The sequence below is a fragment of the Heterocephalus glaber genome, unplaced genomic scaffold (genome assembly GCF_053883595.1).
Source record: "Heterocephalus glaber isolate CG9 unplaced genomic scaffold, H.glaber_assembly_v1.0 deba00001481, whole genome shotgun sequence".
In the NCBI taxonomy this organism is placed as follows: domain Eukaryota; kingdom Metazoa; phylum Chordata; class Mammalia; order Rodentia; family Bathyergidae; genus Heterocephalus; species Heterocephalus glaber.
In genome coordinates this window covers 10008869-10025520 of record NW_028258317.1, presented here as the reverse complement: position 1 = coordinate 10025520, position 16652 = coordinate 10008869, and the positions used below count along the sequence as shown (strand labels likewise).

General features: G+C 37.2%; 1 protein-coding gene and 1 pseudogene across 2 annotated transcripts in view; both read right to left on the bottom strand.

Moving 5' to 3' along the window:
* The window catches only part of LOC101717293 (bile acid-CoA:amino acid N-acyltransferase), a 127159-nt gene extending 113684 nt beyond the window's left edge, over nucleotides 1-13475 (bottom strand). The window contains exon 1 of the mRNA XM_087184231.1: nucleotides 13338-13475. The gene's annotated coding sequence lies outside the window, so the exon portion shown is untranslated. The remainder of the gene's footprint in view (nucleotides 1-13337) is intronic.
* Nucleotides 2626-16652, bottom strand: LOC147825808 (bile acid-CoA:amino acid N-acyltransferase-like; annotated as a pseudogene). The gene is made up of 3 exons (XR_015440149.1): nucleotides 16138-16652; nucleotides 13338-13540; nucleotides 2626-3255 (listed from the first exon to the last, which is right to left on the bottom strand). The product of XR_015440149.1 is annotated as a bile acid-CoA:amino acid N-acyltransferase-like (transcript).

Genomic DNA, 16652 nt, shown 5'->3' with positions numbered 1-16652 from the left:
TTATGATCCTGGTTTCACTTTGATAGCACTTGGTAGTAGCATTCATTGTATTTTTTAAATCACATTTCATAAAGATACTTGCAGAACAGGACTTACAGAACTGCTTCAAAAGGTGGCAAGAGTGATGAGATAAATGTGTTCAAGGTGAAGGGGAGAATTTTGAGGACAATTAATAGCAATGTAGCTTTTACTGTAACAAATTTTTAAAATGTAAATATTCATTGTATTTTTCAATAACCCCTTGCATAGTCTCAATATTAGACCTCTGTCAGAAGAGTAGATGGCAAAGGTGTTCTCTCATTTTTTAGGATCTCTCCGCATTTTGTTGTGTCCTTTACTGTGACGAGCTTGTTAATTTGATTTATTCTTAATTTGATCTGTTCATGTTGAATCAAGTGTTTTTGATAAGCCAGAAATGTTTTACATAAACAATAAAATACATTCATAATTCTTAAATTATTACAAATGGATACTCTGGTCTCTTTTATTACTGGCTGTGTTTTTAAAACTGAGGTTGTAATATAATTTCTGTACCCTTGACAATAACATGTAACCAAACAAGTTCTTTGACTCATTAGTTTCTTACTTTAATTTGGAGAAATTTATTTTGCAGAGGTTGTAGAAACTGAAATTATCAATACATTTCTCAAAGTAGTACTTACATTCAGAAATAAATGAATTTACATGTTAAGATAAAAAGGCACATTGAAATGATGTGTAAATGGTAAATTATTGTAGAAATTATTTAATATCATCATATAAATTTCTATCAATAACATTACAGATTTCAATCTACAATTAGGGTGATATCAATATGACTTCCAACTTATTTAAGCATACAAATACAAAAATTTAAGGTTAATATAAACTAGTCAATATATAAAATGTTCTTCAATTGCCAATTATAACTTTTCAAATGTCGCATTAATCCTGCTTACTCTCAGGATTACAAATTTGAACAACAATTAAAATAAACACACAAAGCAAGAAACAAACATTGAAATCCTTCTCACTTTAAAGAAAAACTTCCATAAAATATAAATCGAGGGGTATATCCCAGGCAAAAAAATAATGTCCTACCTTACAGGTAAAGACATTCTTTCTAAACACCCTAAAAACCAAAAACCTTATGTCCACTATGAAAACTATGATATAACATACCAAGAGGTAATAGCCATTCCATTTGCATGATTATTATAGGCAATGCAGGTGTTCTGATTGACCAAGTGTGTGAAATGTAACCATTTCTATGAGTGAGAGAGGAGGCAATCTTTAGTCCCACTCCAATCAAATGAGATTTTTTTTTTACTCTAAACACAGAGAGTATTAGAAAAGAAATTCAAGGAAAAGTTTAGGTAAATATAATTGCAGTGTTCTTATGCAAATTCTATTACTCTGATTCCTCACTGGTTCCCCATTATACCTAAAAATGATCCAAAATCCATTTCTACCAGTTCTTCTCCATCTTGCTTATACATTAATCACCTTCTACCTCCATCTACTGCAATTTGGCCCTCAGAAATATTTGAACTGTAATTGCTCCTTGGAAAACACCTCAACTTTGACATCAGAAAAGATCACTTGGATTGTTTCACACTAAATTCCATCAAATTGTGCTAAATGAGCTACATTCAGCCTATAACCTGTTTTTTGCGGTCAGTGGGCTAAAAGTGGTTTTTACACTTATAAATGTTTACAGAAAAATATAAAAACATTATGACATATAAAAATGATATGAAATATAAATTTCAGTATCCATATAATAAGTTTAGGGCTGGCGATTTAGCTCAGTGGTTCCGCTGCCTGCCTCACAAGCGCAAGGACCTGAGTTCGATCCCCGGTACCAAAAAACCCCCCAAAAAACAGAAGTATATAATAAGTTTAATTGGAACTCAGGCACCATCATTCATTACCAAAAACCTCTCAATGCTTTGTTACTGTAATACCACAGACAAAGAGTAGAAACAAAACTTATAGATGACAAAGCTAAAAATATTTACTCTCTGGTACTTTCAGAAATATGTGCCAGCCCCTAATGTAGAAACACACATCTCCATCATTTTGGCTACTTCCCTGAGTTGCGATTCTATGAATCTCAGATTGCTCTTCTTACATTGCTGAGAATACAAACATTTTACACATGTTTACAATAATTTCATTACCAGTTATTGAAATATAGATTATGGACTAATGTAATGACCTTCCACTCGTACAAATGTCCACAGTGACTTAAATAATTAATTCTTTCCTCAGCTCCGGATTTCCATAAACAATGAAGCAACCATGAACTATGAGGAAATATGAGGGATCTAAGTGTATTTAATTTTGATTTTAGGTAAACAGATGTCAGCATCTGATTCTGCTGTATTTTATTGTTAGCAATTTTCCTTTGATAATTGCAATGATTTAGAGTTCACATGATGATGCAAATTTTGGGGCAGCTATAGCTATATATTTATTTCTCAATTATAGAACTCTCAAGGTATGATATTTCATTCAGTAGAAACCATTATTCCAATCAAGACATTATCATTCTCACTGATCTTGATTTTTTTCACAATAACTTCCTTTTTATAATAACAGAACAAAGTAATTTATCCATGAAAATCAAAAGAAAGTGCAGGACACAGATTTACCTACTTTGCAATTATATCCAATTTTCTCAGAGTTAACTGGTCACCACTGGAATGAGGTGCTTCCTCAGAAATTTCTGAATCTCCTTCCAAGCATGTTCCTGTGCAGCGGCATGTGGGATAACTTCTCCTCCCCAATGAATGATTTGCAACTCAGCAGAGATCTTTGAAGCACAGCACAGTGGAGAATAGGGAGGATCTATCAGGTGGCCAGCCCCAGGGTAAGATAGAGGGTCCAATTGTTCTTCCCATTGCTCCTCAGCCAGTCAGTGGCTCCTGAAGCATATACTTTGGTATTGAGATTTTTATCTGCTTCTCCCACAATGAAGAGGAAATGTCCCTGGGCCTTTTCAACAGGAAAGATAGACTGGCTAATATCACCTTCATTTTTTCCAAAAACTTGATAAAATTCTGCAAATCCCAAGGCATTGATGGATTTGTACTCCATATAGTAGGTTGCAGCCTGACTGATCTAACCGTGGTATACTTGTGGAAATCCCATAATAAAGGTAGGCCCATTAATAAGCACTGTGGCTATGATTTCTTTTAGGTGAATAGCCATAGGTACTCCAATCTCTGCTCCTTTGCTTACAGAGACTATCCCAAGGCCTGGACCAAAGACCTGCAAATAATTAATATGAGATGCTATTCTATACTTCAGTTAGAAAAACTCCAGAATCAGGTGATAAAAGAACTTCAATGAACAATGCAAAAAAAAGCATGTAGACCATGCCCATCTGCTCTTATAACTGATATGTATAATTGTGGAACATATAATGTATATACAAAGGAATTACTCTTTCAAAAATGTTAGTTAGTCTTCACTAACTAAATAATTTGTATTCAGCATTGTGATTAATTCTGATTTTAAGATACTAACAAAAATATGTAATTAGTCATATTTCTGTTACTGGGACACAAAAACCAAAATCTGCAACTAAAACAAGAGATTTATTTAGATACTAGTTTCAATCCATGGTTATGTAGCTGACTCCTAGGAAGAAATAGCATGCTGAAGGGCATGATGGAGAAAAGATGTTCAAGCCACAACATCCTGGAAGCAAGTGCAAAGAGAAGAGCTAGAAACAAGAATAACCTTTCCAGTTCAGCCTGCAGTGACCCAGCTCAATCAGGCTTCAATTCCTAACAGCACAGTCAGCTACTGAACTCATCAATAGATTCATCTCCTTATGAGTATAGCACCTCTATGATCCAATCACCCTCCAAAATGCCTACTACAGAAAACATGAGTCATTTGGGGGATATTATAGAGCTAAGCCTTCACATTTCTGTCCATAGCCCCTGACAGACTCAAGTCTATCACTTTATGTAAAATAAATTTAGTCATGTCTAGGAGTTAGCATAATTTAACAGTTTAAGCACTGCTGAAAACCCAAGTCCAGATTCTCCTCTAAGACTAAAGGCAAATTCTTTGTTATATGACCCCTGATGGTGGTGGTGGGGTTAAGTACGTCCACCATACAATGGTATAGTGTAAACTTTCCCAATCCAAATGGAAGAAATAGGTGGGTAAAAGGAACAAGATCAAAATAAGACCAAAAGCAAGTTTAGCAACCATTAATTTCCTTAGCTCCACATCTACCACTCTGCACAAATTGTGGTAAGATGGGAGTTCCAAAAGGCTTGGGTAGCCTTGCCACTATGTCATCACCAAATGCAGTCATCATAGCTTCTCTCTTTGCATAGCTTTGCTCACAGCCTGCAGCTTTCTACATTCCTGTTATGTCCCCCTTCCTGAGATTTCCACTGCATTACTGGCTTCATTCTCAAAGCTTCATGCTTAGCCATCTCAGGGGCACACTACTTTGTCTCTGGCCCTTCTTCTAAAATCTGATTAGAAGCCTCCCTACCACACAATTCATGCATTTTGCATGCCTATAAATCCAATACTATGTGAATGATGTCAAGGCCTACCACCCATTTGAGCAGTAGAAAACCCCTCTTAGATCATGGCTTCAGAGATCTCTGATTGGATTCTTCAGAGTGTTTCTGAGTGACTGCACACTGAGAAATGGATCCTAGATTACCAATTTCCTAGGTGTCCCTTCTGTAACAGAGGGTACAGGGGATCTCTTTCCAAATGAATGCTTTACAATTTTGCCCCCTTGATCATTTAAAGGATCAGAATCCTGAGATGCCATCAATCTAACTTTTTATTATCCTAATGCAAAGAGCTTGGCTGCTTTTCAATGCTAATCTTTACAACACTGTGCTCTCTTTTGCCTCAATTTGTCTTCCAAGGTACTTCTTAGAAGCTGTCAAATTTATTTCAAAAAATATTTTTGTAATATGCTTTCTACATTCTTTTAAATTCTGTAAAATCTGTGGTAATGTCTCCTAGATCTTAATATTGTAATTTTAAAAATGTATGACTGATATTGTATAACAGGAATAAAAGGTCTAATTTTATAGGTGATTCTTTTGTGAGAAAAGTGCAAACTTTTAACATTTGCTTTTTTCTCCTGATTTTCTCTGTAGATATGGCTAAACACAGCCAGGAAGACTCATGCCACAATGTGAATATTGTGCGATGTGACTATTGAATATTTGCAATGTGAATGTGAACCCAACATGAATATTGAAATTTCCTCTTGCAAATTACTTAGTGAATTGTCTTTAATCTTGGTCTCCTAAAAAGTCTCAGGACACAGGCAAATAAAGACAAATTTTCAGCCAGTGTGTAGCTCACATGGCCTATAGTCCAACTGCGAATGGAATCCTTGTTCTCAACTGAAATCTCCTAAGCTTGGCCTTCACTATCTATGTTCCTATTACCATTCTAGTCTTCTGAACTCTAACTAGAATCTTCCATACATCTCAGCCTACAGCCTTCTACAGCATATCTAGCCACTTTGTGAAACTTTTTCAAATTCCTCCCATAAACTAGTGCCAAAGGCTTCTAAACCACATGGTAAGGTATAATAGTGGGAATGATCCCAATTCTTTGTTACCAATTTGTGATTAGTCACTGTTTCATCAATGGACACAATTGCTGACACCTACAACTTAAAGGAAGAGAGGTTTAGTTCCCAGTCCACAGTCATCTGATGATTCCAAGGCAGAAATGACATGCTTAAGAGGCATGAAGAAAGGCCAGGGATTTAGCTCATGGTTCTGTCGCCCAACTCACAAGCACAGCGTCCCATGTTCAATCCCCCATACCAAAAAAAAAAAAAAAAAAGAGGCATGAAGGAAGAAAGACATTCAACCCATGGCATCCTGGAAGAAGAGAGCAAAGGGTGGAGCTAGCAAAAAAAATAACCTTTTCTAGTCAGCTTCCAGTGACCTACCTCCAACCAGGCCCCAACTCCTAAGAAAACATTCTGCTACTGAACTCATGAATGGATGAGTATGCTACCTCTGTAACCTAGTCACACTCCAAAAGACTCACCTCTAAAAACATGAGGCTTTTAGGAGACATTTTAGATCTAAACCACCACATCACCAATGTGGTAAGGAAATTAAGTAAAATGCATGTACTATTGTGAATAATACAAATTTATATATAATAGATCAGTAAACTATATTATATCAGTTCTGACCTCTTTAGATGGTCAAATAAATGGTCATCCTCTAGGAAAAGATTAAGAGTGGAGATAAAAGCAGTACAGACTTGGATAAAGGTTCTAAACTTGCTTTGGTTTCAAAAGAAGGCTTAGCTTAGCTTTCTTTCAATTGTAAGTGATCAAACAAACATTTTAGATCATCCACCTTGTCCTAGACACTGAAAAACCCAGGGAGGTAAATCTTATCACCTGCCAGGTGATAATACAGGAGAAACCAACTGTAAAATTCAGAAGATTAGAGTAATATCAGTTCTATGATAGAAGTATGCATGAGGAAAATTCTGCCAACCCAGAGTAAAAACATAAAATGCAGTATCAAAGAAATAGTCTCAGAACTATGAATTGACTCTTCATATAAAACAGGAAATGCGAGAAGATGCCTAATCACCCGGCTGCAGACAGGCAGGTCTACCCATGCCCTACCGAGGTCCTGAGTTGCACAGAACATGCCGAATCAGCCCAATGCAGACAGGCAGGTCTGTGCACGCCCTACGGAGGTCCTGAGTTGCATGGAAGATGCCGAATCACCTCGCTGCAGACAGACAGGTCTGCCCACATGCTACCAAGGTCCCCAATCACACGGAACACATGCCGAATCAGCCCCTGCAGACAGGCAGGTCTGTGCACGCCCTACCTACGTCCTGAGTCACACGGAAGACACGGAATCACCCTGCTGCAGACAGGCAGCCACCTGACTTCACACTATAAAGACGCAGAAGACACCAGACCACCAGACCAAGGTACTGAGTAACACTGTTCCCAGCCCAGACGTAGGGGCTTCTGAGCCTTCGTCCCACTGCTCCTGGTCCAGAAGAAGGGGCTTCCCGGCCACCATCCCTCCAGCTGCTCCCAGTCGACAGGAAAGGGCTTTTGGGTCACAATCCATACCGCTGCTCCCGGCCCCTGTCCCACCTCACCCAGCTAAGAGGAGGTAATCCGTGCAGGTGCTAACAGCCCCCTGGCCCAGTTGAAATGAGAAAACACATAAATAAGTCTCAAAACCAGACTTCCAGATCACCTACAGCAACCCCAAAGGGAAATGAGATGGAAAACTCTGATACTCAACCACCTGGACCCACTGAACTGGCAACAAAAGGGAATCTGGAAAAAATGAAATCAGAAATAATTTCTCAGATAACAGGAGAAATTGTGACCCTAGTGCAAGACATGATTAATAAATATAGAGAGGAGCTCAGGAACATGATGGAATCCCAACATAAGAAACAAATGGAATCCATAAAACAGATGCAAATAGATTTCCAGGACATGAAAAACTCCATTCAAAGTCTACACAGCAGAATGAGCCAATGTGAGGACAGAATTTCAGATATAGAAGATAACATTGCAATTAATGACCAGGAAAAGAAAAATTGTTTCAAAATTATAAGGGAACATGAGAAATCAATCCAGCAGCTGCTAGATGATGCAAAGAAGAATAACATAAGACTGATTGGGCTCAATGAAGAAACAGGAGAGAGGGCAGATGACATAAAGAATCTCTTCACAGAAATAATGGTAGAAAACTTCCCAAGCAGGGGAAAAGAGCTTGACATACAGATAAGTGAGGCATATAGGACTCCAAATAGCCTTGATCAAAAAAAAAACTACACACAGGCATATTTAATTGTTAAGATTCCAGAAACACAACAGAAGAAAAAAGTTCTACGAGCAGTCAGAGAAAAGAAACAAATCACATACAAAGGAAAGCCCATCAGACTCACAGCAGACTTCTCAACACAAACCATCAAGGCAAGAAGAGCTTGGAGTGACATATTCCAAGGCCTAAAAGAAAACAGCCTCCAACCCAGATTGATGTACCCTGCAAAACTATCTTTCAAAATGGATGGAGAAATAAGATACTTTCATAACAAAGAGCACTTTAGGAACTTCGTGAATATCAAACCAGCACTCCAAAGAATTTTACACAATATCCTAGAAACAGATACTGAGGATCACAAACCCAGGAAGCAAAGCAGAATAAACCCATCTGGCATGACAAGAAAGTAAAGGTAAAGGGGGAGAACCTAACAAAAATAAAAAGTCATGGCAATGACAAGTCAATATGTTTCAGTTATAACCATCAATGTTAATTGTCTCAATTCACCAATCAAAAGAAATAGACTGGCAGAATGGGTCAAGAAGCAAAATCCAACAATATGCTGCATACAAGAAACACACTTCATTCAAAAGGAAACTCATAGACTGAAAGTTAAAGGGTGGAAAACAATACTCCATGCAACGGGAACCCAAAGAAAATGCAGGAGTAGCTATCCTTTTGGCAGATCAAGTAGATTTCAAACCAACACTGACTAAGAGAGATGAAGAAGGACATTACATCCTTGTAAAGGGAAGAATCCAAGAGGAAGAGATGACAATCATAAATATCTATGCACCAAACACTAGTGCACCCAACTATATAAAACAAATACTAACGGACATGAAAAGTCATATATGCACTAATACAATTGTAGTGGGGGACCTCAACACCCCACTGTCACAAATAGATAGATCAACTAGACTAAAAACAAGTAATGAAATACTAGAACTCAATCGAACTCTTGAACAAATGAACTTAACAGATGTTTACAGAGTCTTCCACCCCATAAAATTAGAATACACATTATTCTCAGCTGCACATGGGTCATTCTCCAAAATACACCACATACTCACACATAGAACAGGATTAAGTAAGTGCAAAGGAATTGAAGTAGTCCCCTGTACATTATCAGACCATAGTGCAATGAAATTGGAGATCCATAGCAAAAGAAACTCAAAAAATTTCATAAACATGTGGAAATTGAACAACACACTTCTGAATAACCAATGGGTCACAGAGTAAATTAAAGAAGAAATCAGACAGTTCCTTCAATTAAATGACAATGACAATACAACATATCGGAATCTATGGGACACAATGAAAGCAGTCTTAGGAGGGAAATTCATAGCAGTGAATATGCATATTAGGAAAACAAAACGATCCCAATTAAACAACCTGATGCTGAACCTCAAGCTTCTAGAAAAAGAAGAGCAGGACAACCCCAAAGCTCATACAAGGGAGGAAATTATAAAGATCAGAGGAGAAATCAATGCAATGGAGACTAAGAGAACGATACAAAAAAAATCAATGAAGCCAAGAGTTGGTTCTTGGAAAGAATCAACAAAATTGACAAACTTTTAGCCAACCTTGTCAGAAAAAGGAAAGAAAAGGCCCAAATCCATGCAATCAGGAATGAAAAGGGTGAAATTACAACAGACCCAGCAGAAATCCAAAGGATCATCAATACCCACTTCCAGAACCTATACGCCAGTAAGATGGACAACACAGAAGAAATGGACAGATTCCTAGATACATATGAATTACCAAAGTTGAACGAAGAAGACCTAAAAATTCTGAACAACCCAATATCAACCAATGAAATTGAAAATGTAATTGAAAACTTATCAACTAAGAAAAGCCCAGGCCCTGATGGGTTCACTGCTGAAATCTACAACATATTTAGAGAGGAACTGCTGCTACTACTGTTTAAACTCTTCAATGAAATTGAAAGGGAAGCAATACTCCCAAATTTATTCCTGGAAGCAAGCATCACCTTGATCCCCAACTCAAAGAAAGACCCAACTGAAAAAGGGAACTATAAGCCAATCTCACTAATGAACATAGATGCAAAAATCCTTAACAAGATAATGGCAAACAGAATGCAGAAGATCATCAAGAAGATCATACACCCTGATCAAGTGGGATTCATCCCAGGGATGCAGGGATTGCTCAATATATGCAAATCAATTAATGTAATACACTATATCAATAGAGCCAAGGACAAAAACCATATGATTATCTCCATAGATGCAGAAAAAGCATTTGAAAAATCCAACATGCATTTATGATAAAAACCCTACAGAAAATTGGAATAGATGGTCTCTACCTCAAATTGATAGAAGCCATCTATGAAAAACCAACAGCCAATATCATACTAAATGGTCAAAAATTGAAATTCTTCACACTAAAATCAGGAACAAGATAAGCATGTCCACTATCACCACTCTCATTCAATAGAGTTCTGGAAACATTAGCCACTGACGGCAATTAGACAAGAGAAAGACATAAAAGGAATAAAGATAGGTAATGAAGAAGTCAAATTGTCATTATTTGCAGATGACATGATACTCTATAGAGAAGACCCCAAGAACTCCACCAAAAGTCTTCTAGACTTAATGACCAAATTCAGTCAAGTAGCTGGTTACAAGGTCAACACACAAAAATCAATAGCTTTCCTCTACACCAATGACAGACTCACTGAGAGAGAAATAGGGCAAATAATTCCTTTCACAATAGCATCCAAAAAACTGAAATACCTAGGAATCATCCTAACGAAAGAAATCAAAGACCTCTTCTCTGAAAACTATGGCACTCTGAAAAGAGAGATTGAAGATGATATGAGAAAATGGACAGACATCCCCTGCTCCTGGGTAGGAAGGATTAATAGAGTGAAAATGGCCATACTTCCAAAACTGCTATAGAGATTTAATGCAATTCCAATTGAGATCCCAGCAGCATACTTCATAGACCTCGAGAAAAAAATCCAAAAATTCATTTAGAGCAAGAAGAGACCCAGAATAGCAAAAGCAATTCTAGGTAACAGAGACATGGCAGGGAGTATCACAATCCCCAACCTGCAACTCTACTACAAAGCTACTGTGATAAAAAAACAGCATGGTACTGGCAAAGAAACAGACCTGAGGACCAGTGGAACAGATTAGAAGATGCAGAAACAACACCAGACACCCACAGCTATCTCATCTTCGACAAAGGAGCCAAACACCCTCACTGGAGGAAAGATAGCCTCTTTAATAAATGGTGCTGGAAAATTGGGATTCAACTTGTGAAAGATTAAAACTAGACCTATACCTCTCACCGTGCACTAAACTAAAATCAAAATGGATTAAAGATCTAAATATTAAAATAGAAACTCTGAACCAGTTGGAACACAGGTTAGGTAGAACCCTTGAAGACATTGGTGTAGGAAAAGATTTTATGAACAAAACCTCAGTTGCCCGTGAACTAGCACAAACAATCAACAAATGGGATCTCCTCTTATAAAAAGGCTTCTGCACAGCAAGAGAAACCACCAGCAGTGTGAAGAGACAACCCACAATGTGGGAAAAAATCTTCACCTGCTCTTCCTCAGACAAAGGTCTACTATCTCGAATCTATAAAGAACTTAAAAAGATCAGACCTCCCAAATTTAAAAACCCAATCCAAAAATGGGCATCTGAAATGAACAGACATTTCTCAGACAAAGAAGTAGAAATAGCAAATAAATACATGAAAAAATCCTTAATATCACTGGTCATTCGAGAGAGGCAAATGAAAAGAATGCTGAGATTCCATCTCCCTCCAGAAAGAATGGCTGCTATCATGAAATCAACCAAAAACCAATGCTGGCAGGGCTGTGGGGAAAGAGGAACCCTGCTCCACTTCTGGTGGGAGTGTAGACTGGTCCAACCACTGTGGAAATCAGTATGGAGATATCTCAAAGAACTAGGACTGGAAGTCCCATTTGACCCCGCTATTCCCCTGCTGGGGATCTTCCCCAAAGAATTAAAAGAATCATACCACAGTGATATATGTGCACCCGTGTTCATAGCAGCACAGTTTGTGATAGCTAACACTTGGAAACAGCCCAAATGCCCATCAACTGGAGACTGGATAAAGAAAATGTGGTTTTTTAATAAAATGGAGTACTACTCAGCCATAAAAAATGAGAAATTAGAGACATTTAGGGCTAAGTGGATGCACATTGAGGCGATACTCTTAAGTGAAATAAATAGGACACACATGTATAAATACTGAACAGTTTTGCTGGTGTGAGAAACTGAAAGTGTAAATAAGGACTAAAATGTATAATAGGTAATAAGATACAGGAAGAAAAGGGGCAAAGGGGAAGGAAGTGAGAAGAGTAGGGGAAAAGAAAGAAGGGAATGGAATTATTATGTGAAAATGGAAAAATAGGAACAAAATCTTTGTAAATAGGGAGGAATGGAGGGGTTGAAGGGAGGGCTGAGCAAGGGTGAAAAATAAGAACCAAGAGAGATTATGTAAAGGTGCAAATTTCCAATGATGAATGTCATTATATTGTATACCTAAAATGTACCGATGATTAGAATGAATAATTGATAATGCAAAATAGGAAGAAGAGGTCCAAATGGGTATGGGTAGTGGGAGGCTCAGGGGAAAGGAAAGAAGGGAAAGGAAAAATGATGAGAAATAGAAAAAATGGAAATAAAGTCTTTGTAAATAGGGAAGGGTGGAGGGCATGAAGGGAGGTCTAGGAATGGGGAAAACATAAGAACCAAGATGCATTATGTAAAGGTACAATTCCCAATGAGAAATGCAATTGTGTTGTATACCTACAATGTACCAATAAAAGAATTTAATTAAAAAAAAAGAAAAAAGTTTTACTACCTAGATTTTATTTTACTGCTATTTTTAAAAACTAAAAATTAAAAGTGAATAATACCATTAAAGCTTCTGTAGCAACAATGCATATATTTTAAGATCTAAAGAACATATATGAATAGGAACATACTACTATATTATGTTAAAGTACTGTGAGGTAAGAAAAATTCAGAGCCATTCTACAATGAAATATATCATCTCCTTGATTAAGTATGGTAATGAGATGATGATGATGATGATAATTTTTATCAGTGTTTAATGTTTAGTATAGTCAGGTACTATTATAATCCCTTTGCATGTATAGTCCCTTCAAATCTCACCATAACACTATGAAATAATTATATACAATATTATTTACACCATGAAGAAACACTAAAGCCAAAAGGGTAAAACTCGGTGATTCCCCAAATTCCTCAACCACATGAGATGAAGCCAGAAATGCAAGTTTTTGCTGTCTGAATTCAAAGCCAATGATTTTTGGCACCATGGTGGCCACAGGCTAACATCTTCTGAATTATATTTTACTGAAGAAAAGATATTTGGTAAGAAATAAGGAATGAAAGAAAGAGGTTATATAATAGAACTTCAAAGGAACTGGAAGTTACAGAATATTATGGTTGTTTAAAACTGGAGTTTAAATGAATGAGAGAAGCAAATTACCTTAGGATGGCTCAGGAGAAAATGGACAGCTTCCTCAAAATAGTCTAAATCCACTTCGTTCAGTTCAGCAGGCAGGTCTTCATAGCCATGGTAAGCCAAGGCCAAGGAAGCAAAGCCATGACTGGCCAGCAGACTGGCCCGGAATTCAATCAGTCCACCAGCATAGCCAAACAAGTCAATTACCCCTGGGAAACAGCCCTCTCCTGAAAAACAATATCAAATGGACTATATATGAAGAGATGGTGAGGAAAACAGTAAAAATAGGGATCCAATCCACTAGAAAGGAGTGCATTGGGTACGTAGAATTAATGCATAATTTTTGAAAAGAATCTCAAATATGGGGCACAAGCAATGCCTAAGTAATGTATAAGATACACAACATCTAGAAGTTTTGGGGGAAACCAGTTTCTAACATGTTAAACCCTGCAGCCATGAAGAATGAGGTTCATCTCTATAGTCTTAAAGAATATCATAAGAATTGGATGAGGGTTTCTAACCTATAAAAGGTACATGAATAGGGTTCAGGATATCTATAAAGGCCTTAAATTATATGCAAATACACACATACGCACACACACATATGCATCTTACTGATGAAAAGTGCCATAATTTGTATCTTGAATGTCCCATCAGGGCCTATGTGTTAAAGACTTAAATCCTAGATGATATACTTGAGAAGTGGTGGAACCTGTAAGGGGTAGGATGGAGTCTCCAGATCACTCAGCTGTGCCCACAAAGGGGATAGTGTCACTCCAGCGCATTACTTTTCTTTTCTCTTGCTTTATGGCCAGTAGGTGAGCAAATGTGCTCCACCACACAGATCTGCCAAGTTGTAACTGCTTTTCCCAAAGCAAAGGAGCCAAGTTCATGGACTAAGACTTTGAAAACTGTGAGCCAGTTTCTCTTTATAAAGTTTCTCTTTATAAACTTCTTTTCTCTTTTTTATATTTTCTCTTTATAAATTGATTATCTCAATCATTTATTACATAATCAAAAGATGGCTGATATAAGAAGTGGTTCAACAGGTTTAACTGGGTTCCCAAAGAAGATAATGGATCAATTATTTTTTGATGATTAATTTGGCTAAAACACTGATATAATACCACTCCATTACACTCATATGACTATACAGTGATGAAATTCTCCTTGTAAGTAGATGTAAAATGATAAGCTTTTTCATCTCAGAATACTTTCTATTCTTTGAAACTTAATACAGGGTAAAAAAAAATATCACTCAAACAGTATCACTCAACAGTCACTTATTGTAGTTATTGTACGTAATTTATTTCCAAAATAAATCAGAGCCCATAAACTAAAATAAATATACAGTGAACCTATCGAGAGTATTCAAGTATATATGTCTATAGCTAAGGAAGACTGGTCCCATCCATATTTAACTGAGAGGCTTGATTTTTGATGTCTATAGGAAACTTTCTAAAAAGTGCTCTATTGACTTTCAGAAAAGAAGAAATAAAATGATACTTAATATAGCTTAGTTTAAAAAAAAAAACCATTTGAGGAAATGAATAAGGATGTTTTTTATATCTTCGGATTAACAGAAATGGGATGCACATTTAGGACTGTGAGTCCTTTATCTAGAAAGAATGTTACATATGAGAAATATTTTGATACTTCATTCAACACTTCTTGATCCCACAGAACATTTTCTTTTTTTGTCCCACAAAACAAATGCCTGAAACATGATCCAGCATATGCAAAGTACTAAGGTGTTTGCCAAGTACATATAGTAAACTGGAATATCATCCTAAACTGGGAAGCCAGAACCAATCTACTTGTGTTTAGCAGGGTAAGACATAAAAGAACTGCTTTTGTGCCACTTCTTTGGGGTCTCTACAAACAAAAATGTGATCTATATGATAATTATTTGGTCTACAAATCTCACATTCATGCAAACAAGTCAATAATGGTGAATTTGGAAAGTCAAGCTGTTATTCCTCCTTCATTTATAATTCTATGTTGCCAAAAAACATCCTAATAGTTCAAGGATCCTAAATCCAACTCATTTCTACAAGTGAACTGTTATATATGAATATAAATACATAAATAAATAGATGGATGATAGATAGGTAGATTACATCCAGAAGAGGAAATGGTTGTGTTCTAGACCAAAGTATTTGTCTGAGGAATGGGATCTCAGAAAGATCTGAAATCTGGGCCTTCTGAAGTATTCTGTGAAATTATCTTTCTTTCATGTGTGCTCACGATGTACTCTGGTCAATAAATGTTTAAAACCACTTAATGGCATATATAAATCACTTAGGGGGAAATGAGTGTTCTGGTCAGTATTTCCACAAGAAAGCATGGTTCATTATCTTATGTGTGGAATGTTCTCTAAATAGATAATATATATCCAGAGATGAAGTGTCTACAAATCATCTATATTTCTTGCAAACTTGCAGTCAGTCTTATCACCAGCTTGTCACGACAATAATGCAGTAGTATACACTTAAACTGAAATTCATGGTTTCCACAATACTGAGATGAGAGTCTTCAGATAGCTAGGCTTCAATGCAGAAAACTTAACATGAATCCAAGGCTTTGGAAATCACATAGAGTCTCAATTAACTAGATGAATTTATAGCCTTACACGAGCTCCCAAATTATTGTAGTAAAACTTGAGTTAGAGCAGAATATGACAATGTGTTCTGATCAAAATGAAGCTTCACTCTAAGAAAGTTGGGTGATATGTATTAGGCACATTCAAGATAAATTTCTAGAGTGATGAGTCATTTAAAAGAAGAAAACACAAGATAACAATAAGCAGAGTCATTCTACTCACTTGGAGGAATAAAGAGGGCTCCCCGGAGGCGGCCTTCCCTCACCTGGATCCGTGTGACACCAGGTGCCACGTACCACCTTTCCAGGGTCAGGCTGGCAATTGGAGCACTGGTCAATTCAGATTTTACTGGAGGACGTGGTTCACAAACTTTTAATTGGACCTCGAATGGGCTATTTATCACATCTCTTTTTATCAGGCTTGTTAACAGCTTTTCAGGTTTCAAGGACCAGAGGAGTCCCATGGGGTGGATTCCCACATAGTCACCTCCAAGTGCAGCATCACGCTCCAAATCTACCTCACCAGCTTCATTGGCCTTATAGTAGGCCTCAGAATAAAACAGGTTGCCCTTTTCATCTCTCAGTGACGCCTGAAGACTCACCATCTTGAAAGGACTCAGGCCTGTAACGCGGATATGGACGGGCTCATCAGCAAGTGCACTCAGAGGAGTAGCTGTCAGCTGAACCATTTTGCAGTGTGGCACATTGAATGAGTCCTCAGGAATATCTTTAATCAAA